Below are 23,884 nucleotides of genomic sequence, written 5' to 3'. Positions count from 1 at the left end.
TCGATTTTTTGAAGAAGAGAACTTGTAATTTTGATCCGTCGAAACCAAAAGAAATGTAGACTGATCCTCCTAACGTGATTTTTATGTTGATACGTCTTTCTTGGCCCCTGCGTTTGGATACGGTATGCGTCTCGGCTATAGAAAATGAAAATGTTAAGCCTTTGTCTATTGAAATAGTAATAGTATTAATAAAATAATGCTTACCAATAGATCGTTTTTCCATGTTTACGGTAGATGAGGAGAGCAAAGCGGATGCACTTCTTTTCAGTTCAGCGTCTCAGAGAGAAATGACGCATGTGAGATTAATCAGTTCCTATCTTGTTGAGATTAATTCATCACGTGATCTAAACTTCAAATAACCCTCAAATTCTATCGGCTCTCTCTCTCTCTGAGATAACCGTTCTAGACACTCGAAATTAAACCGTCCCGTGCTCGAAACTGCCTCTAATTATTCCCATTGACGTCACATATTAATCCACTTGGAAGAAGAAAAAAACCCATTGTAGTTTCCTCTCGAGAGCTTGTGATGCAATCATATCCTAGAAAACAATACAATTAATAGAAATTAACATAAAATTAGTATACTTTTAATACCATTTTGTGAACTACAGTGAAAAAGTTACAATTTTACGGTAGAAACGTTTTCAAAATACCACAAAATGAACTCAAATAAGAAAATTGTAATTAAAATAATCACTACGGCTATAATTTTAGAAGGTTGTTTCAGGACGGTGATTATGGCAGATGTTTGTACTTCAGTGTCCATATCGGAAATGAAGTTAAATGGAATATTTTGCGTAAATAAGTATAAATTTTAGCATAACCCTAATATATTCTCGAGAACTGAACAAGTTCTTTGGGAATAAGAGATAAGCTTACTATCTTCCCCTAGGCCCTATATAAGGGGGGGTGCCTGAACCGGGGGAACGTCACTCTATTGTTGTTCTTTGTGCGTCTAGTACCAGGATTTTTGAAGCGCGCTCTCTCTCTCTCTACGTAAGTTTATTTTGATTTTTTTTATCGTAATTTTTTGAATAAGGTTTAAGTAAATCGGCATTAAAATGAAAGGTGTACAATACCCAGAAATTAATTTAGTTGATACCCCGGAAATGATTATAATCGACTCCCCTGAATTGATTGATATAACTGATAACGAGCTCCCGGAAGTACCCATAGTAACTTTACCCAATTCTCCAGAAATGGAAATAATAGATTTAACTGATACCCAAGACCCTACCCTTTCCTTAACTACAGTAACTGATTCGCAATTGGAACGTTTAAAAGAAATGACAATGGTACGAGATTATCTTAGAGAATATCAACTAACCCATCAAATCTGTTCGCCCCCTATCGATAATTTACCTTCACCCCTTTTAAGACCTAGTTCTATTCCACCTGACGAAGTACGTTTTTTCGCCCTCGTATACGCCTATGGATGCTCCCTCACCCTTTCTAGAATCAGATGACACATGTCACTCTTTATCTTTGGAAGATAATTTTATCATGTCGTCCCTCAGTACGGACAGCATTCAGCGCTTAGCTGAGAACGTACAATTTTCATTTGTACGCTAGTACTCGAAGGGAGATAACCATGCAATTTATTCATCCGTTTAATTGCGTAACGGCAGGCCCGAGTCAGAGTGGCAAAAGCTATTTAATTGAATCTATAATTAATCACGAAGAAGAAATGTTTGTTCCGGGTTTCAAAGAAATACATTGGTATTACGGAGAATGGCAAGCTCTATACGATAAAATGAAGCACAGGGTAGTTTTTAAAGAAGGATTGCCTGTTTTATCTGATTATGACGGAAAAGATCCTATATTATTAGTTATCGACGACCAGATGAGCGAGAGTAAAGGTCAAATTGGTGATTTATTCGTGAAAGGGACCCATCACCGTTCTCTAAGCGTTATTTTTATTACACAGAACTTATTCCATCAATCAAAAGATAGCAGATCCATTTCCCTGAATTCGCATTACATAATTTTATTGAAAAGCCCCCGAGACCGTCAGCAAGTGGCTTATCTCGCTAGACAAATGTTCCCTGATAAGTGGCGTTTTGTAGTTGACGCTTACGAAGACGCGACTTCGAGACCTCACGGTTACCTAGTATTCAATTTAACTCAAACTTGTCCCGAAGATCAAAGAGTCTTGACTAATATTTTACCGGGAGAAACGTGCTACGCTTATCTCCCTAAATAAATAAATAGAACTAACATTTCGTAATTTCTATCAGTTATGAATCATGTCTCGTAGAGTACGTATCGAGAGAGACGTTCTCCGATATCTCGGTCGTTGCAAACCCGTTCAAAGAAAAGCCATTTTAGCTAAAGCCGACAAATCCCTCATAGACGCTATCAGTGAATGTATTCATAACACTTTAATTGGTAACGTAAAACTATCAAATACCCAAAAAACCAGGTTATCTCGTCATAAAAATACCCTTCGAAAACTAGCTAGTAAGCGGGTAGCTTGGAAAAGTAAAAAGAAATTGTTAGTTCAGTCTGGGGGCGGATTTTTCTCGTTTCTTCTACCCGTCGTTTCAACCCTTCTTGGTTCTATATTCGGTAGTAAACAATGAAACACGCCAGAAAAATGATTCTCGTCCCTAGCGGCGTTTTAAAGCCAGACCCGTTCCCGCACCCCCTCGCTCTGACAGTCTCTGAATTAGACGTTAAGATGGACCAAATATTAAATATGAAAGATTTAGACGACGCCTCGAAATGGATTTTATACGAACAAGCTTTAATGAGACACGGAAATCTACGTAAGCAAGCCTCGGCCCCTAAAGAAATCGAAATTGCCCCCGCATTCGACTCGCTAAGTAGGGACTGGATAGACGATTTGCCTTTGATATATTACCAAAAAGCGCAAAGCATGGTGGATCAGTTGGAAACTGTACCCGAAAGAATACGGTGGGATGAAAACGGGGAGCTCGTAATAAACGGTCGACCTATTAAAGGTTCCAATATTAGCGAAATTACCAAAGCGTATTTAAATCCTAAAACCCACCCAAAACCTATCGGATATTTCGCGTTTATTTCCAATTTAACCCAATTTAACTCTTCACCGGCAATCCAAGGCTTTCCCTCCCCGCTAGCTCCGAGAACCCGACAACGACGTTCTCCCGTTAAGCGCGAGTATCCGGTTCCTCAAAGTGGGCGTGCGCGCAGGACAGATAAGCCCCGTCCCACTCGTAGCCTTGACCGAGATCACTCCTCCACGTCTGACTCTTCTCTTCACTCTTATAAACAAACAAGGAGTCGCGCGCAAAAGTCTAAAGTATGGGCGAAGCTATTTTAGAAAAAATATATTTTAACCCGAAGCATCCGGCTTCTTTCGGAGGCGCTGAAAGGTTATTCCAGTCCGTAAAGTCTCACGGCTTAAGTAGGGAAACTGTAGAAAAATGGTTAAGAGGAATCGACGCTTTTACGATGCATAGGCCGAAATATAAAAAGTTTCAACGAAATAAAATAGTAATTAGTAATATAAGGGAACAATACCAGGCTGATATTAACGATATGCGCTCGTTAGAGGCAGATAATGACGGGTACAAATACATTTTAACAATTATAGACTGTTTTAGTAGAAAAGCGTGGGGGTTACCTCTTAAAACTAAATCGGGGAAAGAGGTTTTGAAAAATATAAAAATTGTTTTTAAAGACGGATTTCCAGATAAATTTCAATCGGACAAGGGCACGGAATTTAGGAATAAAGAAGTACAAGGATATTTCAAAAAGAATAAAGTTAAATTTTTTAGTACCGAAAATGACGAAATAAAAGCCTCTATCGTAGAAAGGTTTAATAGAACGTTAAAAACAAAAATGTATAGATATTTTACCCATCACTCCACAAATAGATATTTGGAAGTCTTACAGGACTTGGTCGAAGCGTACAATTCCTCTTATCATAGCTCAATTAAAATGGCCCCTAATGACGTTTCGGAAAATAACGTATTACGTGTGTACAATAATATCTACTCTAAATATTATGCCGAGAAACTGAAAATGAAACCGCAATTCCAAGTAGGGGATTTGGTTAGAATAAATACAACTAAAATGATATTTCAAAAGGGTTTCGAAGCTAATTATACCGAAGAAATATTTAAAGTCGTAGCTATAGTTAAAAGACATCCTCCCGTTTATAAAATAAAAGACCTATCAGAAATCGATATAAAAGGGACGTTCTATTCGAGAGAGCTTCAAAAGGTCAGTGCGCCTCGTTCGTTCAAGTTAAACAAGATTTTACGTCAGAGAACTAAAAACGGAGTAAAACAATTGTACGTTAGTTGGCTAGGATATCCTCCATCGTTTAATAGTTGGGTTAATCAAGATGACGTCTGGGATTTACATAACTCTTCCTAGTAATACTAGAGATAAGAATAAGAATAATTCAGAAAATACTCTAGCCTCGTATTCTACAACGTTGGCCAAACCCATTAGTTTACGCGGAGATTGGGAAATTGCTCTGGTAGAAATTATTTATCCTTTATCTTTTTATAACGTAAGCGAGCCAATGGGATGTGGAATAGAAATTAAGGAATTACTATCGAAACCTCCAGCCCACATAGTAGATTACAAATATACCTACGACTTCCGCGAGATACCTCAGGGCTACTACAAAAATCCTCATGAACTTTTGGCCGTACTTAATGAAAGTATTAAAAGTTTGAACCTTGATTTAAAGGAAAGCGCTAATTCAGAGTTCGATAATGATTCATTAGGAAAATTTGAATATAGTTTAGAAAGTGGACACGTACAATACACTTCCTATAGTAAACATTATTATCAACTCGAGTTAACGCCAAAGTTGAGGAAAATTTTAGGATTTAGAGATAATGTTACTGATATTTCACCTAAGGTAGCATTCAGATCAGATTCCCCTATGCAATTAAACTTATTCATCCCCGATCTTATGTTCGTGTATTCCGATTTGGTAGGAAATGAAATGGTTGGGGATACATTAGCCCCCCTTTTGCGAACAATTGTTGTAGACCAAAACGCCCCCAATGGATCAACCGTTTCAAAAACTTTCGATTCTCCGCATTACCTTAAACTGAGTAGAAATTATTTTGACTGTATCGACATTAATATAAGAACTAGTTTAGGTGAATTCGTGCCATTTCAGTTTGGTTCAGTCACGTGTAAAGTACATTTACGACGAGCTCAGTAAAAAAAAAAATGGCTTATCAGTACGTCGATAGAAATTGTCCCTACATGCAATATTATTTAAATCAGGCGGGGGGCGGAGTAGATTTACCTTATTTCTCTGGGTTTGCGGGACAAAAAGGACACGGAATTGGTAGCTTTTTTTCTGGGCTAGCTAGGTTTGTATTCCCATTCCTAAAACAGTCTGCCAAATACGTGGGAAAAAGGGCCCTTTCTACAGGAAAGAAAGTACTCGGAGACGTCTTGCAAGGTCAGGACTTAAAAACGTCGGCCAATAAACGAATGACAGAAACTGTGGACGAAATGGCAGCGCAAGAAGGTTCGGGTCGTCGCAAGAGAAGAAAAACTACTAAGAAAGCATTGAAGAAGAAGAAAAAGAGTTCAGTTAAACGCCGCAAGTTCACGCGTACGGTTCGCGATATTTTTGCTCTCTAAAAAAAAATGGAAGTACTTAAAAGCGAATTAAATATTTTCAACGAACTACCAACTCAACTCAGCGTTGAAAAGGGTCAAACGGTATGGTGTAAGCCAGTTTCATCTATCGACAGCAGTTCTATCATCGAATTCGTGGTACCGGGTACGGGAGACTCTTACACAGATTTGGCAATGACAATGATATATTGTAAAGTAAAAATCGTCAAAACCAACGGTGACAACTTGGATGCCGGGTCTAACGTTTCGCTCGTGAACAATTCTCTGCATTCGCTATTCAAACAATGCGAAGTGAAACTCAATGATACGACGGTTTCACCATCGGCCTCAAATTACCCCTATAGGGCCTATATCGAAACCTTGCTCAACTTTGGGTACGATGCAAAAAACACTCACCTTGCGACATCTGGATGGTACGATGACACGGCTGGAAGTATGGATCTGATAACAAACGCAGGATTCATAAAACGTCAGGTTCTAGCTGCTGAATCAAAAGAAATTGAACTTTACGGGAACATTTTTTGTGACATTTTTAATTTCAACAAATATTTAATTAATGGCGTACAACTTAAGGTTTCACTCACTAGAAATAGCGATAATTTTACCCTTTTTAGCGACACTGTCGACGTGTATAAAGTCGAATTTATAGACGCTGCTCTAATTGTACGTAAAGTTAAAATTATGCCTAAAATTTTATTAGCCCATCAGCAAGGATTATTACGTAGCAATGCCAAATATCCCTTTACTCGTACTGAAATTAAAGTTAAAACATTAGCTAGTTCTATTCAGAACGATAGTTTTGACAATATATTCTTAGGTCCGATGCCCAACAGAGTCATTATTGGTTTAGCCACCAACAAAGCGTATAAGGGCTCCGTTAAGTCTAATCCTTATAATTTTGAAAATTTCGACCTAAATTATCTGGCTCTATACGTTGATAACGAACAAATCCCTTCGAAAGCGTTGACCCCTAATTTTAATAGTAAACAATTTACGCTAGCCTATCATTCGATATTCTCGGGATCTGGGATACTCTACCAAGACGAGGGAAATCACATTGCGTTGGCTCACTTTCCTCTAGGCTTTGCCCTATATGCTTTTGATTTAACCCCCGACAATTCGGCCAGTGACGTCACGTTTTGGAACCCCGTAAAGAGAGGGCAACTACGTTTAGATTTAGGATTTGGTACCCCTTTAAAAGATTCTACGGTCGTTATCGTGTACGCTGAATTTCAATCTTGTTTACAGATAGATAAAAATAGGAACATTATTCGAGACTATTAAAATGACTACGACAAACGTGGACTTATCTCAGGCACTGTATAAAACACCGAACTTTTTAGGCGTGTTTTCTTCAGATAATTTAAAACCTATAGTGAAATATCCGCAATCGCTTATCATTAATTTTGATAAAAGGGGAGAAACAGGTTCTCATTGGATTTGCGTCTACGTCGATGGCCGAAAACGGGGATTCTATTTTGATTCAATGGGGCTTCCGCCATTTTTACCCACAATCAGAAAATATTTAAATTCAATGTGTAAGACGTGGACATTTAGCAAAAGACGATTGCAAGGACTAACTAGTAACGTTTGCGGCGAATATTGCGTAATGTATATTTTGCATAGAACTAAAGGACAGAGTACAAAAACGTACTACCAAAAGTTTTCCAAAAATTGGGAAAAAAACGACAGCAAGATATTTTTATCTTTCGCAAATCATGCTAGAAAAATCATCACATCGAATTTAGCGAATCCATTAGCTAGAGAGAGAGGTATGGTGACTGACTGGAAAAAATCCGGTTCCAGAGGATAAAACAATATATTCCCACGCTATCTGGTATCTTTTAGAGATATGACCCGACCTCTCTCGAAAACATGCGCGCGCTTCTATGAGCGCCAAACCATTTACTTTCGAATAAAATAAACCATCCAAAACAAAAAAATTAAAATTGAATCAGAAAGTATTGGTAAACTAGTTAGGACAACGTGGGTGGTTTACGCAATCTAGCATGAAAACAAAACAAAACATTGGTAGAAATATATTATTGCATTATTCCTGTACGTTCTATTTAAAGTACTTTCTAAAAGTCATTGAAATCTGTTACCGTCTTGAACCATTGAAATATGTTTTCTACCCGTCATTAACAAAATATCTTTAGTACACGCAAAATAAGATTGGTGAAAAAAACATTGCCTTAGATAATTTAACAGGGATTTAGTTAGCTTTGGGTCTTGTAATGATAAAAAAGATTGAAATTTGACTCTACCATTTTATTTAATAATATAAACTCATGTACGCGAAAAAAACAATTGTAAACAATTTTTCCTATGTAACTTTTTTCACTCTTAATAAATACTTTAAAAAACGTAACAAAAAAAGACTCTTTATTGAAAATCGCTTACCCTTTTTTTCCAGAATTTCGTTAAGTCAACCCAGTCCGATGCAAGAACGTACTACAATGCGGACTCTTATCTGTAAATTTGTTAGACTTTGCACGAACCTAAACCATCTTCTCGTGACGTACGCTAAGAGGAAGATGGTGGAAATTCCCAGTCTCACGAAATTAATTATCTACGAACACTATTTAACCAATGGAAAAATTTACAGACTTTACCCACTTATTTACACACTGAATAGATTCCACACTCAATCACTAACTTAGATTTCATCACGGAAAAGAAGGAGATAGGATATAGGGGCTAGGAATTGGTGGGGATGGAAAATGGTATAAAAAGGGAGTAAATCAATTAGAACAAATTATTCCTACCTTTTTCTTTGCTTGGAGCAAAAACTAAATCGAAATCAAAAATGAGGTAAATATTATTTTAAGATTTAAATAACTTTTAGAACAAAAATTTTAGATTTTAATTTTCTTCATGTAGAATTGAAGAAATTAAGGGGATATTAATGCAAAGTGCGAGCGATGATTCTATTAAATTTGAGATTAGAATAAGGTAATAAATTAAATTTCACGAATTATTTATACTGTACTAAAGTTAAAATTTTATGTATTGTTCTGTTAGCTTTGAGGTTGGAGAGCCCAGGAAGCTTCTTCAAGTCTGGGAACATCAATTATATTGGGACGATGAGGGCGAAATACATTCCAGTAGGATACTACTCATCGTCCCAATTATTTTATAATAAAAAAATTAACATTTATCACGATTCTTTTATTTTCCTATCCAACAATAATCATTTCAGTATATATCAAACATTACAATAACAAGGATTATATGCAATTGCAATTGCTAAAATAGTGTATTCTACCGAGTTAATAGTCTCTAAGATTTCCTCCTGGGGGTTCCCCCCGAAACAGGATTAATTTTTATCAAAGTTGTATCAGAAGTAAATTAGTGCGAAGTAAGCGCAATGTATTTTCAGCTATTCTAATTTGCCTAATTTAACACGTGACGAATTTTTTATCGCTAACCGATGAGCAGTAACCTCTATTTTTGGTTACATTTTACATTCTCCCGTGACGTCAATTGGTTTCAGCCAATGAGAAATCAGGATTTACTTGAAGTTTCGAGTGTTATTTGATCTCTAGATATACGACTCAACGTTCTTTTAGTTCCTGGACCTCATCGAGAAGAGACACGTAGATTTTCGTGCTCCGTTCCCCGCCTTCTCGACTCTATTTACTGGCAAAGGCTTCAGGATTTCCGTAAAAGTAAGTGACTTTATTATTTTACTGTAGAGGGAAATTAGGCCTTGTTTAAATTGAAGTAAATAGACTTAGATTCTAGTCAAATAGTCATAGAGTCTAACCAAAATAAATAGAAAAACATTTATTGAAATTTAGGCTTAACCAATTAGGCTTAAGAATGTTGACAATAGCTTATAGAAACTATCAGTTTACAGTATGGACATCGAAGCGTATCGACTTGAAACTTTTCGTCACTGGAGAAATCCGCACGTTACTAAGGAACAACTAGCGAAGGCTGGATTCTACTATATTCAGCGGGGCGATGAAGTACGATGTTACAAGTGCCATGTCGTATTAGAAGGATGGGAATCAGGAGACGTACCAGAATGGGAACATGCTAGATTCTTTCCACACTGTCCGTCGAGGGATAATTCACCATCGGAAAAAAAGTACCTTTCGCTAGAATGGGACATTCCCCCGACGCCAAAAGCAACTACGGTCTCTGACAAAAGCTTCTCACCTGTACCAGAAGAAGACGTTTGTGACTGTCCCTCGGATGTCAGACGATACTGTTGCTAAACACTACAAATACGTGAGTTAGAACTTTTAATTAAATTAAGTTGCAGGAGATCGTTTCACCCCATTTAAATGCCTGTAAACTTAACTACTTTAATTTGTTTTAATTGTGTAATGTACAAGATAACCATCTAATGGAATATCTGATAGTACCTACTAACATGTAAAACAAAGTTCTAAAATAAAAAATTAAATGTAAATAACTTGTTTTTATTACCTAGAGATTAGAAAATTAAGGGGTTCTGAAGCGATAAGCAAACGGGTAAAAAATCTAATCTCCAGATATCTGCGCGAGGAAAACTAATTTTGGAGAATGGGGATGGGGGAAAGCAACTGGTGATTAGAAGGGGTGAAAGCAATGGGGGAAAGGAGCTGGTGAACGAGAGATAAAGTATCCAGTGAATGGGGGTTGGGGAAAGCAACCCGTGAACGGGAGAATCTGGTGATTAGAAATTCTGGTGATTGAGATGGGGGAAAGCAACCCGTGAACGGGAGAATCTGGTGATTAGAAATTCTGGTGATTAGAAATTCTGGTGATTGAGATGGGGGAGAGGCGCGGGTGGGGGAGGAACGGGAGAGGCGCGGGTGAACGGCGGGAGCCAAGCTCTTTGTGTCCTTCTGGTGATTGAGAATGAAATTCTCAATCACCAGCGGGACACCCTTCTCTCTTACTAATACCTGAAAAATGGACTTTAGAGTGGATAATTAAGTATTTTTTCAATCCTTTAACCTATATTTACATATTGGAATTGTTACAAAAGGTTCTTTTAAACGTAACTTAGTATATTAATTTATTTTGGAAGTTCAAAACGTATTAAGAGCCCTTCAGAGTACTATAAAAGGATTTCATTTTCAAACTAAATTAATATTTTCTTCAAACTTTCAATTCGTTATAATTTGAATTTAAATGAAAATATCATGGATTATAGGTGCGTAATCTACTATTAGACCGAACGGATTAAAAAAATACTTAAAGTAAGTGGTTTTACTGATACACTCTAAAGGAATTTTGGAATTTTCTAGAATAGCAATGTAAAACTAAAACGTAAACCAAGTTTAAAACGAAACTAATAACTGGGAGAAAGGTTGAAGTAAGTAATTTTTTTGATTTTTTGTTTTTTAATTTTTGAGTTCCCTATATTATTATAAACTAAATTAAATATAATTTTTGAAAATTTGTGATAAAAGATCTGCTCCTTCGTGTTTTACATATATTTAAAAACTCGAGATTTTAATGAATTATTTTCAAAGCATGAAAAATATAGCAGATCCTTTGATTTTAATTGTAGTTAGTAGTTACTTAAAAAAAGTCGCTAGCTGACTTGGAGCTGGTGTAGTTAAATTTTAAAAATGTGTATTTTAAATTTTGTTTGTAAAAGTTTTTTTTGAAAAAGATTAGTATTATAGTTTAAATTTATTAAATAAAATAAAATATAAATTATACATTTGGTTTAGTATTTTACTATTGCAAGTAAAATTAACAGTAATTTCAATTACTTTTTTAGTTTTTTTTTGACAAATATGCAAACTATTTAGTTATTTCAAAAACAAATATGTCGAATTATTTGGTATTCGAAATACTATTGGTTAGTTTTTATATATTTAATTTTATTTTTCAGAACAATTTATCTTTGTCTAGCTTCTTCTAACTTTAATTAAGATGGCCTTAAAGCCAAGTATTTAACAAATTTTGTAACCAAGTAGATGGACCTTTAAACAATTTTTCAGTCATGTAGTCAAGGAAATGTTCAAATATACGTATATTTGGTCATTTTGATGGTCAAATAGCCCAGTATGGAATCTCAAGTTTTTAAATATATGTAAAACACGAAGGAGCAGATCTTTTATCACAAATTTTCAAAAATTATATTTAATTTAGTTTATAATAATATAGGGAACTCAAAAATTAAAAAACAAAAAATCAAAAAAATTACTTACTTCAACCTTTCTCCCAGTTATAAGTTTCGTTTTAAACTTGGTTTACGTTTTAGTTTTACATTGCTATTCTAGAAAATTCCAAAATTCCTTTAGAGTTTATCAGTTAAACCACTTACTTTAAGTATTTTTTAATCCGTTCGGTCTAATAGTAGATTACGCACCTATATTCCATGATATTTTCATTTAAATTCAAATTATAACGAATTGAAAGTTTGAAGAAAATATTAATTTAGTTTGTAAATGAAATCCTTTTATAGTACTCTGAAGGGCTCTTAATACGTTTTGAATTTCCAAAATAAATTAATGTACTAAGTTACGTTTAAAAGAACCTTTTGTAACAATTCCAATATGTAAATATAGGTTAAAGGATTGAAAAAATACTTAATTATCCACTCTAAAGTCCATTTTTCAGGTATTAGTAAGTATTTCATACAAACTAACTTCTAAGTTTGAAAAAAAAATGGATTATATAGTGAATAAAAAATCCTTTTAAAGTACTTTGAAGGACTCTTTATACGTTTTGCACGTTTTGAACTTCTAAAATAAATTAATGTACTAAGTTACGTTTAAAAGAACCTTTTGTAACAATTCAAATATATATATATTAAAAATAACCGTGATAAATAGTAAACACCACTTATTTTTCAATAAATACATTTCAGATACACAAATTAATTAAATAAAAGGATTTAAATAAGAATTGCTTCACTAAATTATGCATTTGTACTTTAAATAATACCTGAATTTGAAATTATATTAGAATAATTATATTGTTTAACGTCTTTCATTTTTAAAAATGTAGTAGAAAATGAAATATATTTTAATTAAAACATTTCTTAATTTCTTTATTACCTAAAATTATTTACAATATTTACAAATTTTTATATTGTTTAACTTCTTTCATTTTTAAAAATATAATTGCTTGACTTAAATAAAGCGTAAAAATTATTAGTTTCAAATGATATTTACAAATCTTATCAACTCTAAAGTCCATTTTTCAGGTATTAGTATGTATTTCATACAAACTAACTTCTAAAATATGGATTTAGTTCGTAAATAAAATCCTTTTAAAGTACTTTGAAGGACTCTTTATACGTTTTGAACTTGAATAAAATTAAAAACAATAATCTAAGATAAACTTTAAAGTTAAATTCCTTTAGAGTTTATCAGTAAAACCACTTACTTTAAGTATTTTTTAATCCGTTCGGTCTAATAGTTGATTACGCACCTATAATCCATGATGTTGTCATTTAAATTCAAATTATAACGAATTGAAAGTTTGAAGAAAATATTAATTTAGTTTGTAAATTAAATCCTTTTATAGTACTCTGAAGGGCTCTTAATACGTTTTGAACTTCCAAAATAAATTAATGTACTAAGTTACGTTTAAAAGAACCTTTTGTAACAATTCCAATATGTAAATATAGGTATAATGATTGAAAAAATACTTAATTATCCACCTTAAAGTCCATTTTTCAGGTATTAGAAAGTATTTCATACAAACTAACTTCTAAGTTTGAAAAAAGAAATATGGATTTAGTTCGTAAATAAAATCCTTTTAAAGTACTTTGAAGGACTCTTTATACGTTTTGAACTTTTATAGTATTTTTCTATGTATTTATTACTATAAATATCCCAATATTAAATGGGAACCATGTATGCGTAACAATTTCAATATGTAATTATAGGTATAAAAATATGATAATCAAATTTAAAACTTACGTGCACAAAAGAGTGGTTTGACTTATCATAAAAGATCTCACTCGGGTGAGAAACCCTTTCAATATGACCAGTGTAGTTACGCAAGTTCACGAAAGAGCTATTTGATTTACCATAAAAGAACTCACACGGGCGAGAAACCCTTTCAATGTGACCAGTGTAGTTACGCATGTTCACAAAAGAGTGGTTTGACCTACCATAAAACAACTCACATGGGCGAGAAACCTTTTCAATGTGACCAGTGTAGTTACGCAGGTACACAAAAGAGCTGTTTGATTTTGCACAAAAGAGCTCACTCGGGAGAAAAACCTTTTCAATGTGGCCAGTGTAGTTACGCAAATTCACGAAAGAGCTATATGATTTACCATAAAAGAACTCACATGGGCGAGAAACCTTTTCAATGTGACCAGTGTAGTTACGCATGTTCACAAAAGAGTGGTTTGACTTACCATAAAAGATCTCACTCGGGTGAGAAACCCTTTCAATGTGACCAGTGTAGTTACGCATGTTCACGAAAGAGCTATATGATTTACCATAAAAGAACTCACACGGGCGAGAAACCCTTTCAATGTGACCAGTGTAGTTACGCATGTTCACAAAAGAGTGGTTTGACTTACCATAAAACAACTCACATGGGCGAGAAACCTTTTCAATGTGACCAGTGTAGTTACGCATGTTCACAAAAGAGTGGTTTGACTTACCATAAAAGATCTCACTCGGGTGAGAAACCCTTTCAATGTGACCAGTGTAGTTACGCATGTTCACGAAAGAGCTATTTGATTTACCATAAAAGAACTCACATGGGTGAGAAACCCTTTCAATGTGACCAGTGTAGTTACGCATGTTCACGAAAGAGCTATATGATTTACCATAAAAGAACTCACACGGGCGAGAAACCCTTTCAATGTGACCAGTGTAGTTACGCATGTTCACAAAAGAGTGGTTTGACTTACCATAAAACAACTCACATGGGCGAGAAACCTTTTCAATGTGACCAGTGTAGTTACGCATGTTCACAAAAGAGTGGTTTGACTTACCATAAAAGATCTCACTCGGGTGAGAAACCCTTTCAATGTGACCAGTGTAGTTACGCATGTTCACGAAAGAGCTATATGATTTACCATAAAAGAACTCACACGGGCGAGAAACCCTTTCAATGTGACCAGTGTAGTTACGCATGTTCACAAAAGAGTGGTTTGACTTACCATAAAACAACTCACATGGGCGAGAAACCTTTTCAATGTGACCAGTGTAGTTACGCATGTTCACAAAAGAGTGGTTTGACTTACCATAAAAGATCTCACTCGGGTGAGAAACCCTTTCAATATGACCAGTGTAGTTACGCATGTTCACGAAAGAGCTATTTGATTTACCATAAAAGATCTCACACGGGCGAGAAACCTTTTCAATGTGACCAGTGTAGTTACGCATGTTCACAAAAGAGTGGTTTGACTTACCATAAAAGATCTCACTCGGGTGAGAAACCCTTTCAATGTGACCAGTGTAGTTACGCAAATTCAGGAAAGAGCTATATGATTTACCATAAAAGAACTCACACGGGCGAGAAACCCTTTCAATGTGACCAGTGTAGTTACGCATGTTCACAAAAGAGTGGTTTGAATTCTAACAAAAAAACTCACACGGACGAGAAACCAACTGGATGTCCAAAGCGTGGATACCGGGCCAGATATGAAATAAAATTATCGCACCGCGAAAAAGTGCGTCACGCTCAGATGGCCAGATCACACAAATGCCCAATTTGCGACCAGAGCTTCGCCACGAAAAGAACCCTCCGAGCTCACCTTCGAATTCATGGTCTTCCGGAAAACCAAAGTGGCGCTTCGACCAGTCACGACCCAGATCCACGACACAGAACATCTTCACGATCACGGCTGATTGAGAGCCTTTGTCGTCAATGGGAAGTTAGTTCTTGTTCGGTACAGCTGCGACGCGTGACTAATGAACAGATTAAATCTTGTACCGACAAACCCGACTCCGCCGACGTCGTACAACCCGAAGTTCCCGACCCGGACGCCGACCCAACCGTGACCCTTCCCTTTAAGAACGAAGTGGCCCTTGGCACTGAAAACCTCTCAATCAATATCAACGCCATCAAAGAAGAGCCCATTTATGTCTTCATGGAGCTTGTGGGTGTTTCGTCTGTCGTCAAATTAGAAGATTTGGGATATCGGCCAATTGGGGATAATTACCAGGGTGTCTCAATGAACACGAACACTCTCGTCAAGGTCGAATGTGTTTCTGAAGAACAATCTTCTGAATTTTAGAACCAAACCTACGAAACACGTGGTTTTTCTGTCATTTTTATGTTCCCAACTAATTAAAACTCATTACCAGACGTGTTGACTTTTTCTGTCATGGTCCATTAATTGGTTTTTGAAAATTGTTTTTTAATTTATTCAAAATTCACATTTAGCCAATGCTATAACACCCAGTAAATGTGGGTTCATCCACCACATCCCAAAGGCGTATAGGGACAAAATTTTGAAAATTTTCCAATTGACTAGAGCATTTCCTCAGATCTATTTAATTTAGAGTTCTGAAATTGTCGGGTTTTAGATATTTTCAAGAAAACTTTTTAATTGGTTAATTTAAGAAAAAACGATTTTGTAGTTTTCTAAAAGTAATTTTTTACCGATAGGAATCAGACAAAGGAGAAAGTTGTGTACGTTCGAACCTGGAAATAAAATTTGCATTCCCGAAAAAGGTTAATTTTCTAATTGATATTCCGTCTGGAACAAAAACAAGTAGTTACTACCTAAATTAGTTCTCAAAGCCCCTCAATATTTTTCCTGAATTTTTCGGAAATTTTTCCGCATTTAATTTTTCGGGAAAATTACCCACTCTATTCAGTATGCAAATCGAAGTTGTTCATTTTTGAGGATAAATATATTTAATTAGAAGTTGGTCGTACAAAGTTTGCGCCTCGAGAGTCAACGAGGAAGTCCAACACAAAACTTCATTTGGAACGAAATAATGATAAAATTGAGCATATTTAGACGAAACATTTTTGCGAAACCCTTGCATTTTGATTCGCGTTGCTCTTCGCAGGCGTAGAGACAAAATTAGTTGCATTTCATTTCGCAATGTATAGTACGAGTGAAAGAGGGTAGCTCAACAGCAAAATTTGTCCCAACTTTTTGGTGTCTACTTTGAGGTTCCGATGAGACCACAGCAATGCTGGGTGGACACCATAGTTTTTGAGGGGGCGAGAGGGAGCGAATCGGGTTTTGTTTGAGGTCGTACCTGGGATATTTTCCAAGCTGAATCGAATGCGACCACCCGCAGGTTCGTAGGGTGAACTGGTTTCGAGTTACGGCTGAACCGGTACTAAATCACGTGGTTTGATTTTTAATATGCCGAAAAATCTCAAAATTATTAATTAGAAATCCGGTCGAGTGGGTTATCGGTTCCTTTAGAATTCTCTGAGACGACACCTAATGGGAAGCAGGCTTTAGTTTAACCTCGAGAGAGTAGAAACTAGCTGACTCTCTTCACGTTCCTTACAGCTCTGTCTTCGTCCTAAAGATATCAGGATTTCCGACCGTAAAGTTGGATTTTATTTAGTACTTGAACTATCGTTGATTTTAAATAAATAATTAAATTGTTTTAATTTATACAAAAATTTGTTCTCTTTGAAATACTTGTTTTCTACTCGTGACACTCCTTCATACAGCTCTCTCTCGTGTAGCGTCAAGAAAATTTTTCAGACTTCGCAAACTGGGGATACCTGGGGGAAATGCCTATTTCACTAGTGCTATTACTAATTTACTATTAACTTCCGTTCATTAACGTCTGATTAAATTATCTCTTAATTTACATTTGCAGATTTATGTCTACCAGCTGCGTTCCATAATGAAGTGCATTTCAGCATAACTTGAGCATGTAGGTCGTTAAGGAGTGAAGTTGCTTTGATGCATTTAGTAAGATCCATGGTGGAACAGAGACTCACATTGTTAGTGTGGGTGCAGCACCTCAAATGGTGTGGTAAACATTGATTGTCATTGTTAGTCGCGTCTTTGGCATTTGAAAGTTCATGTGGTCAGGTTTTCCATCGAATCATTTTCGCTCTCTTCACTGCTTAATTCAGAATCCTCGTTCACATCCGTTTTGGAAAGCTGAACGGCAAACATTTTGAAAGCTTTCACGAAGTTACTGCCGTTATCTGTAACGGGGGCGATGATCTATTGAGAAAAAGACTTGCCATTTATATTCCGAAGTAACAAACCTTATGTCAGACTTCAAGTGGCAGTATAAGTATCATAACGCCAATAAGTTTGATAATGAGCAAAAACTAACCCCTTAACAATTTTTAAATTTCAAGGGCATCAAAGTTTAGTTCGGCACATAGCCCCTATTAGGGTGTTTAAAAAAAATGCAAATATCGAAATATTTTGCTGCAAATTGATTTTCTTGTTCATTTTGGTCAGAAAATGACCAACGAAAAATTGTACGTAAATTCATTAATATTTAGGACTGCCTCAACGAGCTGAAGTTTTGCCTTTATAAACAAACCCATTTATAAGTCAAAAATAATTCTGTCACTCAAATACTTTAATTGAACGAAATATTTAATATTTATTACTTATTTAAGTTTACACAGAGTTTATTATAGTAATAAGTACCGGTACACAATAAAATGATTGGCAGAAATCCCCACAACTCCAGTTCCTAACAGTTGATTTTCAGCAGTTATGACCTGGTTTTGATTTTATGCAAATTTATTTATGCATATTACGTTCTTCATAAATAAGATATATATATTTGAATTCTGAAATTATTTCCAAATTTAATATAATAATTTTTCATTTACAAAACTGAGCTAGCAAAACTAGAGTGTCAGAAACTGGTTTTTGTTGTTAGAAAACACCATCTCCTAGTTCAAATATTAACATGATAGTTAACAGTGGCGCGATAAAACAAAAAGCGTAACTACATTGGTCACATTCAAAGGGTTTTTCGCTCGTGTGAGCTCTTTTGTGTTCCTTCAAACGATTCCTTTGAGTCGATGCGTAACTACGTTTGTCACATGGAAAAGGTTTCTCTCCCGTGCGAGTTACTATAAAAAAACGTTCAGTGAAGGGCCAATGAATGAAACCAGGAATTCATACATTCATTTCCGGGGTAGCTGTTATAGAAGAATCGTAATAATTAATTTAAACCCACCTCACATTTCAACTATAAGAAGCGGAAAACGGTTAATATGTAAACTATTTAAGTTTAATTAAATAAAAATTGACACGTGTCATCGCTTTCAAAGTTACATGGTTTATACTATTGAAAGCGGCCTGTCGAATGGCGTAACAATTTCCGGGGTAGCTGTTATAGAAGAATCGTAATAATTAATTTAAACCGACCTCACATTTCAACTATAAGAAGCGGAAAACGGTTAATATGTAAACTATTTAAGTTTAATTAAATAAAAATTGACACGTGTCATCGCTTTCAAAGTTACATGGTTTATACTATTGAAAGAGGCCTGTCGAATGGCGTAACAATTTCCGGGGTAGCTGTTATAGAAGAATCGTAATAATTAATTTAAACCGACCTCACATTTCAACTATAAGAAGCGGAAAACGGTTAATATGTAAACTATTTAAGTTTAATTAAATAAAAATTTACACGTGTCATCGCTTTCAAATTTACATGGTTTATACTATTGAAAGCGGCCTGTCGAATGGCGTAAGAGAGAAGGGTGTCTATCCGGTGAATGAGAATTTCATTCTCAATCACCGGATAGACACAAAGAGCTTGGCTCCCGCCGTTCACCCGCGCCTCTCCCGTTCCTCCCCCACCCGCGCCCCCATCTCAATCACCAGAATTTCTAATCACCAGAATTTCCAATCACCAGAATTTCCAATCACCAGAATTTCCAATCACCAGAATTTCTATTCACCAGATTCTCCCGTTCACGGGTTGCTTTCCCCCAACCCCCATTCACTGGATACTTTATCTCTCGTTCACCAGCTCCTTTCCCCCATTGCTTTCACCCCTTCTAATCACCAGTTGCTTTCCCCCAACCCCCATTCACTGGATACTTTATCTCTCGTTCACCAGCTCCTTTCCCCCATTGCTTTCACCCCTTCTAATCACCAGTTGCTTTCCCCCATCTCTAGGCAATAAAAACAACCATAATTGTTATCTCTCATACTATCGATCCCAATCGCTAGAAATTGGCTTTTTCCCCATTCGCTATAAATCGCAGCAGTTTGCCAGAATTAGTTTTATCTCTCCGAAATAATTAATGTACCCAAAATTGGACCGCCAGTTTATTATTCTTTTTAGGGGAATCTCTATGGGAGTTTAACATTACAATAAAGCTAAAAGGTCCAGTTTGGGGTACATTTGGTCCGAAATGGGGTACATAGGGCCGAAAATGGTGACTTTGGTCGTTTTTGGGGTACATTTGGTCCATTTTGGTCCATTTTTGGGTACATCCCTGCTTTCCCCCATCCCCATTCTCCAAAATTAGTTTTCCTCGCGCAGATATCTGGAGATTAGATTTTTACCCGTTTGCTTATCGCTTTCGAACCCCTTAATTTCTAATCTCTAGGCAATAAAAACAAGTTATTTACATTTAATTTTTTATTTTAGAACTTTGTTTTACATGTTAGTAGGTACTATCAGATATTCCATTAGATGGTTATCTTGTACATTACACAATTAAAACAAATTAAAGTAGTTAAGTTTACAGGCATTTAAATGGGGTGAAACGATCTCCTGCAACTTAATTTAATTAAAAGTTCTAACTCACGTATTTGTAGTGTTTAGCAACAGTATCGTCTGACATCCGAGGGACAGTTACAAACGTCTTCTTCTGGTACAGGTGAGAAGCTTTTGTCAGAGACCGTAGTTGCTTTTGGCGTCGGGGGAATGTCCCATTCTAGCGAAAGGTACTTTTTTTCCGATGGTGAATTATCCCTAGCCGGACAGTTTGGAAAGAATCTAGCATGTTCAAGTTCTGGTACGTCTCCTGATTTCCATCCTTCTAATACGCCATGGCATTTGTAACATCGTACTTCATCGCCCCGCTGAATATAGTAGAATCCAGCCTTCGCTAGTTGCTCCTTAGTGACGTGCGGATTTTTCCAGTGACGAAACGTTTCAAGTCGATACACTTCAATGTCCATAGCTGATCTAGACCAAATACGTTCTATAGTTTCAAATGATACATTCTCTAAGCCTACATTTACCCCTAAGTCTACTAAACCTAATTTTATCAATATGGTTAAATTTCTACGCTAAAATTATCAATATAAATGCTTTTTTCAATATGCAAATTGTTTTAAATATGTCTAAAAATATAGTCTATTACCAAGAAAAAATAGTTACTTACTTTATGGGTAGAAATCCTTTGTCAAGCTGTAGAAAAGACTGAGCGAACCGTCAGCAGGTCTTTACTCGTCAATGTGCCGTAGAGAAATGACGCACGGAAGATTAATTTATTCCTATCTTGTTGAGAATAATTCATCACGTGACCTAAACTTCAAATAACCCTCAAATTCTATTGGCTGTCTCTCTCTGACAGTTTAAACTGCCTCTAATGATTGACGGCACATATTAACCCACTTGAGTATTTGGAAAAAACCCTTTGCTACTCAAGGAGAGTTTTGGAAATACCACGTTGACGATATCAAAATCGAGCTCTCACTTGAAAATGTTTACGGAAAACAATCCTCTTGGAAAATTGAGTTACGTAGAAGATTGCTAAAAAATGGCTATGTGTTAAGTTTTTTTCAATAATGAGTCTTATTTTTTACATTTTAAAGTATTTATTAAGAGTGAAAAATCCTATGACTACACTGACGGCATATCTTAAGTACCGGTGGAAAAATCCAGTGCTCAAAGTTCAGTTATCTTATTAAACGTGCGCGTGCACAGAAAAATGAACGAGTCACGTGATAGTAACTTAATTTCTACGCTAATCTTACCCCTACTAGACCTAATTTCTGTCTAATACATTTCCAATATATATATATATATATAAAAGAATGCCTAAAAATTTCATTTTAAATATAATAAAATAGCCTAGCTGATTATTATTATTATAACTTACTTTTCAGCGTGACCTTCAATGACTATTCCCAATGCTAAGACTCTTTATTGAGATAACTAAGAATTGATTCCCATGACTACCCTGACGGCATATCTTAAGTACCAGTGGAAAAAAATCCATTGCTCAAAGTTCAGTTATCTTATTAATCGGGTGCGCGCGCACAGAAAATGAAAGTCACGTGAGAATCGGTACGTCACTGAAAATAGTGGAAGTGTCATCACTAGAGTTCTTTTATCAATATATTTAATTAAGGATTATTTCAAAGTTTAGATGGCGCCATGGTTCTCAAAGCAGTGATATTAAAAGATCTCAACGGGTGGAATTGGAGAAACGCTAAAAATATTATCGACATATTCATTCTCCCTAAGTATAAATAAATAAATAAATAAATAAATACATTCTTGGCATAGTAGTAGGATTTTAAGAAAAAAATTAAATACGGAAAATCAATTATTTTATTTTAAAGGTTTTGTGATTTCTCACCAAACAATTTCAACATCTTCAATGTAGGCTATCACATCAGGGGCATCTCAAAAATCTTTTTCCTCTGATCTCCTAGTTTCTGCCTCTGTCTTTAGTATTTATAAATATTTTCCTATCCATAAACCATTTCCTAACTGGTTGACATTGATAACACTAAAAGTTTACTTATAATAATATGCTGAAATACATTTTCCAATACGCAAAAAATTAAAGCTAGACCTAAAAACCTGTAAAGTGTAAATAGTTAAGACTAAATTTCTAAGCCTAGCCCATGAAAGTACATTTTCCGTAAATCATATCCTAACATGAATGCATTTGTTTTTTTTAAAAAAAAATATGCTAATTAATTTCGTAAACAAGCATAAATTTTAGTTCGCCCTTCCTCCAAAATATCTAATAGAGGTAGTACATTCTCGATAAATATACATGTTCTTGGGGAATAAGAGACGTTTTTTATCAAAGTAAGCCAAGTTTAAAGCTTATTGTCATTGGTTCCATAACAAAAACCACATTCGGATCAAAATAAATTTATTTATTTTATTTTTATACAGATTTTTTTTCATTTTTTTTGCCTTAATTTCAATTTTGGGAGTCGGTACCCGTTTCACCGAAGATGAAGATGCTTCGTTTTATTCAGCGTTGGGTAAATCGCCGTGTAAAAAAACATCTAGCATTGCATTAACTTTTTCCTCGTCCTCGTCCGAGACCCCTACAATACGTCTCTCGATCTATAAAGTAAAGAAATCAAAATAATAAGCTAAAAGATAATCCATACCTTCTATTCACTAGTTCAATTTATCACTGTCTCATATATCCACTATCGTACATACATACATTCATACACTAACTTACTAACGCTTTAGTCTCCGCAAGTTTTTATGTTGTATAATCAAAGTTTTGAATCGAATAATAATAATAATAATAATAATTAGATCAAAACAAATTTCAAGCTTACGTTAATGTATTCCCTTGAGTGAGGGCCCAATCTTTGAAAAATCTTCTCAATGACGACATGGGTAGCTAGATGGACGTCGATGTAACCTTCGTCCTCTTGCAGGTTCAATTCACGTAAATACCAGTTTTTATATTTTCTTAACATTATTTCTAACGTTCTAAACGAAAATTGTTTTTCGTTTGGCATATCAGGCTTAAAAGAAAACCTAAGAACTGCTTTAGTTACACGCATATCCACGTTATTTTCCATAGCTAATATTTAGCCCTTAAACTTGCTCGTAATTACGAAGAATGTAAAAATGTAGAATGCTCGCTCCTATATTTATGCCAAATCAGAAATCACTTGAAATAATAACTTCATTTGGTACTTAAAAAACGGTGAGAGGTGGGAGGAGGGGTTTGGTAATTTATAAATTTTTATAATCAAATGTACCATAGCAAAAGTATATAAATAATACAAGAAGTGCACTAATTATTATTTTCGCTCGCCAGGTAATTTCGTTTGATTTCCGTTTCGCACGGACGCAGATAACATGGTAACGCGACTACAGCGAACCGATAAAGCTAATTAATAAAATATTGTCAACCATTTGATATTAGAAATGTTAAAATAAAACTTTTACAGATAAATCTAATTTATAAAATATTGCCAATTGAGGGTTTGCAAGTTAGTTTGATTATAGGTTTTGAGTGTTAGAATAGAAATAACGCTAAATACAGGGTTAAATTCAATTCAAAATAAAAGACCATGACAATAAAAAATAACCTTTAAAATATAAATCGCGAAGAAAATGAAGTAACGCGACTTTTAAAATTAGTATAAAATGTTTAATCCCTCTGAAAACGTGAAAATTCATATAGGACAAAACCCAAATACATGTTTACTGAGCTT

At 35.2% G+C, this 23,884-nt stretch overlaps 1 long non-coding RNA gene across 1 annotated transcript; it reads left to right on the top strand.

Moving 5' to 3' along the window:
* Positions 1–8,524: 8,524 nt before the first annotated feature.
* LOC149949822 (uncharacterized) lies at positions 8,525–8,761 on the top strand. Its single transcript, XR_016479967.1, has 2 exons — positions 8,525–8,556; positions 8,626–8,761. It is a non-coding gene; the product is annotated as an uncharacterized LOC149949822 (long non-coding RNA).
* The last annotated feature ends 15,123 nt before the right edge of the window (positions 8,762–23,884 follow it).

Source organism: Leiobunum rupestre, chromosome 3 (assembly GCF_980474605.1).
Source record: "Leiobunum rupestre chromosome 3, qqLeiRupe1.1.hap1, whole genome shotgun sequence".
Taxonomy (NCBI): Eukaryota; Metazoa; Arthropoda; class Arachnida; order Opiliones; family Sclerosomatidae; genus Leiobunum; species Leiobunum rupestre.
Note: the sequence above shows the minus strand (reverse complement) of the source record. Positions and strands in the feature narration are given on the sequence as shown.